Raw genomic sequence first — 13,873 nt, 5'->3', positions numbered from 1 at the left:
CTGTCTCTCTCTCTCTCTCTATGTCTCTGTCTCTGTCTCTCTCCCCCTGTCTCTCTCTGTCTTTGTCTCACTCTGTCTCGATCTGTCTGTCTGTCTCTCTCTTTGTCTGTCTCTCTCTCTTTCCTCCCTGCCTCTCTCTGTCTCTCTCTCTCTGTCTCTCTTTGTCTTTGTCTTGGTCTGTCTGTCTGTCTATCTGTCTCTGTCACACACACACACACACACACACACACACACACACACACACACACACACACACACACACACACACACCTCTGATAAAGCAGCCTGGGATGCCATTACCCTTTTTAATCCTTTCTCAGTGGTGGCTCATTTTGGACTTGCAGTCCGCTCATCTTTCCCCTACGAAGTGTTGTCAGCAATGCTTCCCTCCACGTGGACTGGAGAAGTTAGCTTCCTAAACTTCACATTCCAGGGTGGGCTGGAGCCAGTTTATAACAGCTCCTCAGAGGTGACTCTTCAATTTTCTGTGTAAGCACTTACACTCAGGAAATCAGCAAACACTACCAATTGGGGCTTAATTTGTTCTAGTGTTGATTTCTAGACTTAAGAAAGGGATGGAGAAAATCTTAATTAATAATGCAAATTAAACTGAAAAATGTGTTTTTATTTTCCAGACTGCCAATTGTTAAGCATTTACCAACAAACTCATACTTATATTTATCCCTATTAACTTTCATCTTCTACAGACTCACCCATCATTCCAGCTTTTCAGGATATAATTGAATCCTGACATTGTCATCCAACATGTTAGCTGTTCCTACCAGCTTCATGTAATCTATAAATTTAATAAGCATGACATCCTATGTCTTCATCTAAGTCATTGATCAAAAAATGTTGAATGGCACAGAGCTAAGGAAAGATCCCTGGGGCACTCCATTGGGACTTCCCTCTAAGTCAACTTCATCACACTTATTCTTTGGATCCAGCCGTTCAACCTGTATTGAATCTACATAACCTGCTGTTCAGTTGTTTCAGTCATTTCAGTTGTGTCTGACTCTTCATGACCCTATCTGGGGTTTTCTTGACAACGATACTGGAGTGGTTTATCATTTCCTTCTCCAGATCATTTTACAGATGAGGAAATTGAGGCAAACAGGGTTAACTGATTTGCCCAGGACCACACAGCTAACAAGTATCAGAGACCAGATTTGAACTCAGGAAATTGTCTTTCTGACTCCAGATCTGGCACCACCTAGCTGCCACAACTTAACTTATATGTCTTGATATGTCCACTATACTCCATCTGACCCAAATATTTCCACTTTTTCTACAAGTACAACATAAGAAAATTTGTCAAATGTTTTCCTGAAACCCAGCATTTTCCCAATCTACTTGTTTAGTTCCTCTGGAAAAAAAATAAAAGGAAATAAAGTCAGTCTGTCATAATTAATGTTAAACAAAGTTCTGTTGGCTCTTAGTAATCACTGTTTCCCTTTCTAAATATTCACAAACCATCCCTTTAATAACACATTGTAGAATTTTGCCAGCAATTGAAGTTAAGCTCACTGATCTATGGCTTCAAGACTTCACCTTCTCTTCTGGTTTGAAAACTGTGGCAATAGGCAATCCTGGAGACAGAAATGGAGAAACAAGACTAGATCCCTATCTCCATTTCCATCTTATCTTTTCTCCCCATTCCTAGTCCTCCCAATCCCATCCAATGAGATAACTGATGCATAGTACTTTGTACTATAGAGTACTTTTGGCAGCCAGGAGGTGCAGTGAATAAAATGACAGGCCTGGAATTAGGAAGACTCATTTTGGCTTGGTTTTCCTGTGATGATGGCGCATCCTTCATAACCATTCCCCCAATAAGACCTATCTTCTCCTGTGACTCAAAAGGCCAGGAGGAGAGATTGCCATATTTCTCTCTTCCCATGGCAACATCCAGATCATTTCTTTGCAACCATCTCTCAATGACCTGCTTGTTCAAGGCATGTGAAATTCATGTGTTTTCTAATATTCCATGAAAAAAATATAAATGGAAAAAAACAAGTAAAACAAACAACTAACAATCCTTCCTCCCTACCCAACTATCTTACCTTCTCAAAGGAAAAGCATGCCAGATTGTCTCCAAGATATGCTGGCATCTCTCTTGAGTTGTCTTGATTCATGCCATGCCAGGGCAAGCAGCCCAATCTGCTTCAAAAAAAGAAAGTCAAACAATCACTTGTAAGTCATCTTAACTTGTACCGGGCCAGGGCAAGTAGTGTAGCTCTAATGAACATCAAACAATCCTGAACAGGCCCCCATGAGATAAGCCCTGTTTTGGAGGGTGTGTGTGTGTGTGTGTGTGTGAGAGTGTGTGTGTGTGTGTGTGTGTGTGTGTGTGTGTGTGTGTGTGTGTATGTGAAGCTCTGGGTTTCCATAGACTGGCCCCAATAAAGGTGGTATCCAAAAAGTACAACTCTTTTATTATTTGGCTTATTATGTCCTGGCACAATAATAACAAAGAGGTTAGTATGGGAAATATTGGAGTATAACCAAAGTTAGATCTGTAGTCCAAGGGGAGAAAGGAAGGGAAAAAAGAAGAAAGGAAGAAGGAAGGAAAGAAAGAAGGAGAAAAGGAAGGAAGGAGGGAAGAAAGGAAAGAAGGAGGGAAGAAAGGAAGGAGGGAAGGAAGGGAAGGAGAGAGAACAGGAAAAACACTAAAACCAGAAGGCAATATTGCTTCCAGGCTTAGTAAACGAGTTCAGGCATTTATGAATAAATACTCCAAAACAAAGAAAAGTTATCCAATACTTAATGAGAAAGAGAACCCTGCAGAATTTGAGGAGAACATGGAACCACATCACACTACTCCTGAGTAGTTTAAAAGAAAAATGAGAGCAGAATTTATGGCCTACACAGCAAAAAATAATGGACAGAATAGAAAAACTGGAATTAGCAATAAGTCTCACCAAATAAATGAAAGGGAGAACAATTGATTGGGAATGCAAATACAAAGAAGTGAAGAACAATTTAGAAGAACAGAAGCAAAAAAATACAATAACGCTGAAAAAATAAGCTCTTGATCCAATCAAAACATACTCAAAGATAAGATGCAAAGAGGCAACCTAAGGATCATAGGTCTCCTAGAAGAATATGACAAGTCAAGAAACAAGAAATCGTGCCTCAAAAGTGACCAGGACTTCTGAACATGGAAAATGAAATATCAGTTGAAAGAATTCACAGGTTAGCTCCAGAAAAAAACAAGACTGCAAATTCTAAGACACATGGCAGTTAAATTTAACAATTCAAGTCAGAAACAAGTTCTTCAAGTGACTAGGAGAAAGCCCTTCAAACAAAAAGGAAAGGAAACTTGAACAACACAAGACTATCTTGCACCCAATAGGAAACACAGGAGAGAATGGAATAATATGCTCTGAAGAACAATGGGCTCAGAATGCCCAAGGTGAGTTACTCTACCAATCTGAACTTAACCTAAAATGAAAAAAGATTGATGTTCAACAATAGAAAAAAAATGTTTAAAACATTCTTAGAAGGAAAATCAGACCTGAAGATATTATTTGCTTCTCAAACACCCCAGAACAACAGAAATGGGGAGAGGGGATGAATGAGTGCAGCAGCCAAGAACAGCAACAGAAACAGTGGCAGCAGAGAGACCATTAAGAGACTTCTTTTTAAATGTACTCAAAGAGACAGGGGTGTAACAGAAGTCAGGTAGAGTTAATAATGGAGAGGTAGCTTTTTTTTTTCTCCAATAGCAAAGGATTGGAAATAAAGTAGGTGCTCACTGATTGGAGAATGGCTAAACAAATCATGGCACAGGAATGGAATGGAATAATATTGTGCTGTAAGAAATGATCAGTGTGATAAATACAGAGAAGCATGGGAAGATCTACATGAACTGATGCAGAGTGAAGTCAGCAAAGCCAAGTAACAATCTTCAATATAACTATAGCAATGCAAATGGGAGAAAAACACATGCTAAAAATTCAAAAGTGAATGTAACAAAACTAAAAGCTCAAACAGAACTTGAATAAAGACATGGGAGGGGATACCCCCCACCCAAATCACAACTTCATGGCAGTGGGAGGTGTTAGTTGTTGCACATGTTTTTGGACTTTTTCAGTGTATCTATCTGTCGTGTTGGTTTTTCTTCTTCTTTTTCATCTTTTAAAAGTACTATTTGTAATATGTGTTGGCTCTTTTGGAGGGGGAGTAAAAGGGTTACTTTACCTCCCTCAGCCTCCATTCCCTTGTGATTGGTGGACTAGAGGGTAGAGTACCAAACTTCTCCCAATGTCTTCTTTCATACAGGGAAGAAGTTGGATTTTGGGGCTCACTCTAATCTATCTGTAGCCCTGCCTGGCTTTTTCAGCTTCACAGAACAAGATACTTCCTGCTGGAGGCCCCTTTTGGGTGTTGTCTCCTCCCCTTAGACTGTAAGGTCCTTGAGAGCAGGGATTGTCTTTCTTTTATTGTCTCTTCAGACCTTAGCACAGTGCCTGACATAGAGTAGATGCATCAAAAATGTTTATTGGATTTATTGGATTGGATTGGATACTTGGGATAAGTATGATATGTAAAAAAGAAAAAGATCAATAAAAACATTTCTAAAAATTAGAAAAGCAAAACCATGGAGATTGGAGAAGGAGTATCATTATTAAGGAACACAAAGATCAGATTAACTGGACCACAGAGCATGGAGAGGGCAGCAGGGTGTAAAAGACTGGAAAGGGCATGAAGGGGCTGCATTATAAGATGCTTTAAATGAAAACTGAGGACTTTATTGGATCTTAAAAATAATAGGGAAAGAATCACTGGAGATTTTGAGTGAAGGGATAAAATGGTTAGAACTAAAATTTAGGAAAATTACTTGGGTAGCTGAGTGGTGAATGGATGGGAGTCAGGGTTGGGGGGTATGGCAAGAAGACCAACTAGAACTATCTAGGAAAGAAATGATGAGGGCCTGAACCAGGCTGGTGGTTGTGCCAGTGAAGAGAAAGTGATGTATATAAAAGACATGTAGAGATAGAAGTGATGAAATTTGACTATAGATTGGATATGTAGTGAGAAGTTAAGGAAAATGGTGATTCTGAGTGATAGAGAAGATGGTGGTGCCCTTGACTGAAAGTGAAAAGTTGAATTGAAGCAAGGGTTTGAGGGGGATGAATGCTATTTGGGACATGTAGGGTTTGAGACTTTATTGGACATCTAGTTTGGCATGTCCAAAAGGCAGTTGGTAATGTGAGACTGGAGCTCAAGACAGAAGTTAGGACTGGGCATATAGATCTGGGAATCCTTGGCACTATCTGCTGTATAAATAGGAGCTCTTAATAATAATGATGAACACTACCAGAACAACAGGAACCAGTTCTGATCCTGGAAACAAAGGTAGCACTTTCACCACCCTCATGCCTTCATTCCACCGGCCTGGGAGCCAATTTAGTGTGCTCTGCATGGTAATAAACTAGCATCTGGTGATGGTGGTTACCCCACCCTCATTCCATGCTTCTACCACCCCTCAGCTGCCCCTCCCTTTCCACAGGGGCAGAAACTTTGGTCCTTAAGCAAAACAAATGTTTCCCATGGGACCACTGAGAAGCAAGGAGATCTTGAACATGGGAACTATGCCTTGCATGGGTGATCCAGCTTTGGGGAGGGGGGAACAAAGAGGAGAATGGGGTGGTTCAATGCCCACTGTGGTTTTGCTACTACGTTCTCTCCCCATTTAGACTCCAAAGCAGGAACATTGTCCATAAAAGAGTGCCTTGGGAATTATCCATGCCCACTCTGTTGTAAATCATTAACATTAAACCCTTCTTTGCCTCTTGAGAAGGTGGGCCTGGCTCCTCTTTCAGGTCCTGTTTATTTACTACAAAGCCCACTGCTTCCCAGGTATGTATGACTTTGGGCAAGTCACCAAAAATTATAAAATTATAGAATTATACAAAATGAAAAAAGTGAAGAGAGCTGCAAGGGTGTACAGGTGTTTAGTCCTTCCAGTAGAACCTTTAAATGAGGAAAATGAATAGGGGGTATCCAAAAGATCTATTGACTGACCCTTCAGGGGTTGAAATCTCACAGAAATCAGAGCATTCCCCACTGGTTCAGCAACTGTTGTATCTTCAAGATCTTTGCTTTCAACCCAGATAATTTGTTTCTAAAGGGTATCAACTTCCACAAGTATTAGAAAACTGTCTGAAAAACAAAGAGGAACAGCTTTGGGGGAGGAGAGGTCTTCAACTATAGCATACTGGTTCTATAGCCAAGAAGGGAATTCTTAATGCAGATCACTCAGACAATAAAATGCCACAAAACTGTTCTTTTAGCTCCTCAGTGACCAGGATGGCCAAGAAGTGGAGGACTTCAATCCCGGGGGCAGCCCAAATCTGAGACTAAACATAGCCATTATGCCCCCAAAGGACAAAACCATCAAGTTCATTATCCACAACATCATGGAAGTTGTAGTCATTGGGGACATCTCCAAAGCCAGCATTTTGAACTCCTGTACGCTGCCCAGAATGTACGTGAAACTCTAGATGATCCACAACAAGGGAGTGAGGAATTGAATCTGTAAGCCACAAAAACATCAGACTCCTCCAATCCACCTCAGACCTTTGGGTGAAACACCCAGAGCCTCTCCAAAGCCAATGTAAAGAGCCACCTGCCCTTCAAGACCCCTGAAGCCCTCAGAGGAAAAATAAAAAGTCTGGTCTTCAAATGAAAAAAAAAAAAAAGATACCTTAAAGCCTCCTGTGAATTTTCAGCTATTGAGCTGAACAGAAAAACAGCTCTAACCACCTTGTCCTATTTCACAGCTTTCTTTGACCATTACTATTTTATTAGAAAGTAATCCTTTTCTCTTTAGATGGCCCTCAGGAGGTGGCAGTTTTCCCTTCATTAGAAATCTTTCGTCAGAGGCTGGATGGTGGCCACTTATCAAGTAAGTTACAGAGATGACTCTTTTCCAGGTGTGGATTGGATTAGATGGTGGCTGAGGAAGGAAGGACCCTTCCAACTTGGCAATTCTGTGATTCTGCAAATTTCCTCAAAGGGTAGTAGCTAAAGCAGATGGGGATGCCCTTATGGAATTTTTAAAGGGTTTGCCACATTCTTAAGCATGCTTTTAATACATCTTGCCCAGACCATTTTTTTTTTTTTGGCATAGAAATACAACTCCAGTAATGAAAAGCAAAGGGAAATGGGATTTGGTATTCGAAATGCACTTTGCAGGTCTGTTTCAAGAACATATATAGATATTCAGTAAAGGGGGGTAGAAGGAAGGAAGGTATATTTACAACAGTTTAATGATACAAATATCCTTGTTTTTTATTCTCTCCTCTTAGGACCCCGAGCTTTATTCCAGGGATCACCTCTTTCAGGAAGCCTTTCTGATTGTCCTAGTTGTTAGTACTGTCTGCCTCAGATTTTATTTACTTATCTGCCTACATGTTGTATTCCCCAAGTGGAATGTAAGCTCTGCAAGGACAAGGACTTTAAAAAAGATTTTGTCCATATATCCCCAGAGCAGCATCTTACAATGGTAGAATCTTAAACAATATTTTGTTGGATTGCCCTATATATAGTCTTAGAATCTCAGAATCTAACAGAATTTTAGAAGGACAGAACCTTAGAATCATAAGATCACAGAACCATATAATCTTGAAATAGGTAGAGAATACAGAACCTCAGGAATTAGAGTCTTAGAATCACAAAATCTCAGTGTATTGGACTAAAAGAATTAGAAGGCCCTTCACAGATCACTTCCTGCCTGCTGCCTCTCCCCACCAACCCTACTATCTACCGCTATGAAGCAAAATTCTACAATGGTCTTCTCCTATCACAACATCCCATCCTTCCATCTTTCCCTCTATCACCTTAAATCTATTTCTTGTCTTCATCATGCTCCTCTATTTTCTTTCTGTTCTTTCAGTTCATCTCTCTGGCTCTAGCCTCATTTTCATCCTTGTACAATGGAGGTTCTTAAGCCTCCTTTGTGTCATGGACCCCTTTCGTAGTCCCATGAAGCCTATGGATAGCTTCTCATTATGACGATCTTAAATATATAAAATAAAATACATTGGATTACAATAGAAATTAGTTATTTTGAAGCGATATGATTTTTCCATTCAAATTCTTTTTAAAATTTATTTTATTTTTAATTTATGGGATAAAACAAGCATTTCCATAACATAGCTTAATTAAAAAAAAGATTGCGCTCTCCCAACATGGCGGCTTCAGCTAAAAAGAAGAATAAGAAGGGGAAGACCCTCACCTTGACAGATTTCCTTGCTGAGGATGGTGGCACCGGTGGGGGAGGAAGCACTTTTGTACCCAAACCAGTCAGCTGGGCTGATGAAACTGATGACCTGGAAGGAGATGTTTCCACCACTTGGCATAGTAATGATGACGACATGTACAGGGCGCCTCCAATTGACCGTTCCATCCTGCCCACTGCTCCACGGGCTGCTCGGGAACCCAATATTGACCGGAGCCGTCTTCCCAAGTCACCTCCCTACACTGCTTTTCTAGGGAACCTGCCCTATGATGTGACAGAGGATTCCATCAAGGAGTTCTTTAGAGGATTGAATATCAGTGCAGTACGTTTGCCACGGGAACCCAGCAATCCAGAAAGATTGAAAGGTTTTGGTTATGCTGAGTTTGAGGACCTGGACTCACTGCTCAGCGCTTTGAGCCTAAATGAAGAGTCTATAGGCAACAGAAGAATACGAGTGGACGTTGCTGATCAAGCACAGGATAAAGACCGAGATGATCGTTCCTTTGGCCGTGATCGGGATCGAAATCGGGATTCTGACAAGACCGACACAGACTGGAGGGCTCGCCCTGCCACAGACAGCTTTGATGACTACCCTCCTCGAAGGGGTGATGATAGCTTTGGAGACAAGTATCGTGATCGTTATTATTCAGACCTGTACCGTGATGGTCCCCGGCGGGACATGGACCGATATGGAGGCCGGGATCGATATGATGACAGGGGCAGCAGAGACTATGATAGAGGCTTTGATTCTAGGATAGGCAGTGGCAGAAGAGCATTTGGTAGTGGGTACCGTCGGGATGATGATTACAGAGGAGGAGGAGATCGCTATGAAGACAGATATGACAGACGAGATGATCGGTCATGGAACTCAAGAGATGATTACAGCCGGGATGATTTTAGGCGTGAAGACAGAGGTCCCCCCCAGAGACCCAAACTGAATCTGAAGCCACGGAGTGCACCCAAGGACGAAGATTCATCAGCTAGCACCTCGCAGTCTAGCCGAGCTGCCTCCATCTTTGGGGGAGCAAAGCCAGTGGATACAGCTGCTAGGGAACGAGAAGTAGAGGAACGACTACAAAAGGAGCAAGAGAAACTACAACGACAGCTGGAGGAGCCGAAACTAGAAAGACGGCCCCGGGAGAGACACCCAAGTTGGCGAAGTGAGGAAACACAGGAACGGTCAAGGACAGGAAGTGAATCTTCACAGACTGGGAATATAGCACCATCTGGCAGAAACACACGAAGGAGGGAGAGTGAGAAATCCCTCGAAAATGAAGCATTCAACAAGGAAGAGGATTCTCAGTCTCCAACTTCCAAGCCTTCTAAATCAGATCAGCTTCCCCTAAAGGTGATGCCTGCACCCCCACCAAAGGAAAATGCCTGGGTGAAAAGAAGCTCCAACCCTCCGGCCCGATCTCAGAGCTCAGACTCTTCAGAGCAGCAATCTCCCACCAGTGGTGGAGGAAAGGTAACATCTCAACAGGCTGAGGAAGGACCAGCTAATATTTCAAGGAAAGCAGATGAGAATAAGGTAGATGGGGTGAGTGTGCTGAAAGGCCAAAGTGGGAACTCCAAACGTGGTCCAGTGGATGGAGGAAGTAAAGACCATTGGAAGGAGTCTGATAGGAAAGATGGCAGAAGGGATCAAGATTCAAGACCTGCATCTGAGCCAAAGAAACTCGAAGAAAATCCGGCCTCTAAATTCAGTTCTGCAAGCAAGTACGCAGCTCTCTCTGTTGATGGTGAAGATGAAAATGAGGGCGAAGACTACACCGAATAAACCTCCACGTCTTGTGCTTTCTCCCCGTCTCTCGCCAACTTGCAACATTCGAGAGCAAATCAAACCTCTATCCAGACAAGACAAAATAAAACTCACCATCTCCTGGAGACCTTTCTTAACTTTTTTTTTTTTTAAGGAAAAAAAGGAAAACAATGAAATTCTTTTGCATGCTGCTGCAGCCTTTAAAGTATTAAACTAACTGGAGAATTTCCAACCAGTGTAACCAGAGAGAGAGAAAGACGTACAGCTTTTTAAAAGAAAAGTTCTGGTGTGTTTTAGCAGCACCATATAACTGCCTGTATGAATAGTGCCTAGGGTCCTCCTTTTAGCAGAAACGTTAGTATTAATGAGTTGGTTTCTGAAAGCTGCTTGGGCGATAGGACAGATACAAGGAAGGAGGTGGGTTTTCTCCCTCTTGATTCTTGCTATCTTATTATGGCATATATGAATTCTGAAACATAATCTGAATAAAATTTCCATCCTTGAAGGTAGGATAACTAGTCTCTGAGGTTATTTTAGTCTCCAGGAGGCTGCCAGCCCCTCCTTTCATTTAATCCCAAGCTGTTGGGGGCCAGTCATGGAGGGAAATGTCGTCCAGTTTTACCCCCCAAGGGGGTGGTTGGGAGTTGGTGTCAAGAGGACAAGATATACTGCTTGGTGACCAGATGGCAGTGGGAAGGGAAATCTGGGTCTGAGGGTGATGTAAATCCTTTTAGACCAGATAAGGTGAAAGGTTAGAATCTCCAGGAAAGATAAGCAATTATTTCTTGGAACATAGGTGTGGGAACTTCTAGATTCATCCATAGTCTATTGAAATCCTGAATCTTAGAAATTTCAGGCCTTAAGTACAGTTAAAGACTTGTGTGCTTCCATTACTACCCACTCTCCTTTTCTGCAGTCTCCCAACTAATATCTTCTGTTTATGTCATGTAACAGGTCATTTTTTGGGCCTCAAATACCAGGGAGCTGTCAGGTGAGGAATTGAGTTGCTATTCTAGATCAAAAGAGCTTGTCATTGCTCCCTTTTGACCCCTCTTGCCGCTCCTTGTTCTTCACCCTGGTCTGTGCCAGCACCAGCTTCCTTGATCCCTTGTGAGCACCAGCAAACGGAAGAGGTGATCTTAGGAGGTGAATAAGGAATGGATTGATAGAGGCTATTAGCCTTTCGCCATCCATTTTCTCCATTCATTTTGATGGTTGATGTTTTTAGGAGTTGTCCTTTTCTCTCCACTGGAATCCCACACTAATATTTAGATTTATTATGTGGCCTAGACCAGTGTGTGGCTTTTTATTTTCCCTTGAGAGAATAAATGATGATTGTAAGAGAACGACTCAACAGGGCATTGGTTTCTGTTGCAACACAAAAGACCATTGTATTTGATTTTATGTGCAACTTTGTGAGGGTCAGTTTAGTGTAGATACTTTCTTCCCCCTTCACCAAATATTAGCACCTATGAGAGGAGGATGCCATCCCAGTCTCTAGTACTTGCACAATTCTTCTCCAGGCAGTCTTAGATTATTCCCAGCCCAGCCAAGTCAATGAGCTGGTGTTTGTGTGGCTGCAGCAGTGGGTATATTGAATCCGTTTATAAGGTGGAAATAAAAGGTAGACAAATTGAATAAATTAGTAAGTACAAGTAATTGGCACGGATTGGCCGTTAGCTAGGAAGCGGACCTTTAGAAGGCATATCCAGACATAAGCAGTTGCAGCCCATTTGCCATAGGTGTTGATAAGGTAGGGTTTGCCCTCTGCATTTCTACTCTCCTTCCAAATAGTTGTATCTGAGAAGCTGTTCTCTCCACTTCCCTTTTTGCTCCCTCTGTTAGACCAGGTACAAGGATTGATTTGCATCCAGCACCTGAAGACATGTAAAATTTGTACAAAGATATCTTCTATGAAAATGATTTGTAATCTGTAGACTTACTACCTGGGAGATGTCTTATGATGTAAAATCCCCATCCTTTGGGCTGAGGGATTTGGTGGTGTTTTTTTTTTCCGGGTTTTTTGTTTTGTTTTGTTTTCTCCAAATAAACCTAATCTTTAAAGTTCCTTTTTAAAAAAAATAAAAAATAAAAAAAGATTGCACATGAAACTGTAAATCTGCTATATACATCTTACCCTTCCTTTTAAGAATACAACAAAGTTAGGAGCAGCTAGGTGGTGCAGTGGATAGAGCACCAGTGCAAGAGTCAGGAGGACCTGTGTTCAAATTTCACCTCAGACACTTGACTCTCACTAGCTGTGTGACCTTGGGCAAGTCACTTAGCCCCAATTGCCTCATCCTGGGCCATCTCCAGTGAACATCCGGTCACTAGATTCAGATGGCTCTGGAGAAGTGAGGCTGGTGACCTGCACAGCCCTCCCTCACTCAAAACAAAGTCAAGTGTAAGTCACGTCATTATTTCTCTGAAGGCATGGTCTTCTTCAGCAACGAAGGATGAACACACAACAAAAGTGAACATGTAAATTTCTTTTTATTCCTCTTTTTTCCTTCCATTCCCCAATCCTGCTCTAGAGATGGCCACCATTACACATACACATACACACTCACACACGTAAAATTACTCCATACTCACTTCTATTTATCAGTTCTTCCTCTGGAGGCAGTGTCTTCCTTCACAGTTAATTTGGGCAGTTAAAATAACTTACTCTCTCTAAGTCCTTCTTAAAATAATATTGCTCTTACCATACGCAATGTTGTCTTGGCTCGGCTCACTTGACTCTTCATTATTTCATGTAAATCTTTCCATGTTTTTCTAATATCACTTAATTCATCATTCCTTATAGCACAGTAGGATTCCATTACAATCATATACCACAATTTGTGCAGCCATTTCCTAATCGATGGACATTCCTGAAATTTCAAGTTCTTTGTCACCACAAAGAGAGTGACTATAAGCATTTTAGTACACATAGGTTCTTTTCCTTTTCCCCTAATCATCTTTGGAAATAGATCTAACAGCAGTATTGCTAAGTCAAAGGGCATAAGCAGTTTAATAACTCTTTGGGCATAATTCCAGATTGCTCTCCAAAATGGTTGGATCAATTCACAATTCTACCGACAATAAATTAGTGTCCCAATTTGTCCATATCCCTTCCAACATTTCCCCTTCAATCATTTTAGCTAAACTGGTAGCTATAAAATGTATTGTATTAATTTGCATATCTCTAATAATGATTTAGAGCATATTTTCATATGACTATAAATTGTTTTGAGTTCTTCATTGGAAAACTGCCTGTTCATATGCATTGATTTATCAGCTGGGGCACGTCTTATATTCTTACAGATTTTACAAAGTTCTTCACACATTTGAGATAGGAAACCTTTATCTGAAAAACTGTCTACAATATTTTTTCTCCCAATTGTCTGTTTTCCTTTTGATGTTAGTGACATTTATTTTATTTGTACAAAACCTTTTTAATTTAATGTAATTGAAATTATTTTACACCTAACTTTGCTCTCTATCTCTTGTTCATTCATAAATTGTTCACCTATCCATAAATCTGATAAGTAATATGTTCCATATTCTCACTTTCTTGTAATATCTCTCTTTATATCTAGGTCATGTATCCATTTGACCTTATTTTGATAAATGGTATAAGGTATTGTTCTGTCTCCACTTTCCGCCATGCTGTTTTCCCAACAATTTTTACCAAATAATAAATTCTTATCTCAAAAATCTTAAATTTCTACACTTGTCAAATACAAGGTTGTTATATTTATTTGCTGTTGTAAATTGCGTGTTTACTCTATTCCATTGATCTATTTCTATTTCTCAGCGAGTACCATATAGTTTTGATAATTACTGCCTTATAATATAGTTTAAGATCTGGCACTGCTAAA

The 13,873-nt window shown here is 40.9% G+C and overlaps 1 pseudogene; it reads left to right on the top strand.

Moving 5' to 3' along the window:
• The first annotated feature begins 8,193 nt into the window (after positions 1-8,193).
• LOC140505134 (eukaryotic translation initiation factor 4B pseudogene) lies at positions 8,194-12,078 on the top strand (annotated as a pseudogene).
• Positions 12,079-13,873: the final 1,795 nt, after the last annotated feature.

This window comes from Notamacropus eugenii, chromosome 5, assembly GCF_028372415.1.
Source record: "Notamacropus eugenii isolate mMacEug1 chromosome 5, mMacEug1.pri_v2, whole genome shotgun sequence".
In the NCBI taxonomy this organism is placed as follows: Eukaryota; Metazoa; Chordata; class Mammalia; order Diprotodontia; family Macropodidae; genus Notamacropus; species Notamacropus eugenii.
Note: the sequence above shows the minus strand (reverse complement) of the source record. Positions and strands in the feature narration are given on the sequence as shown.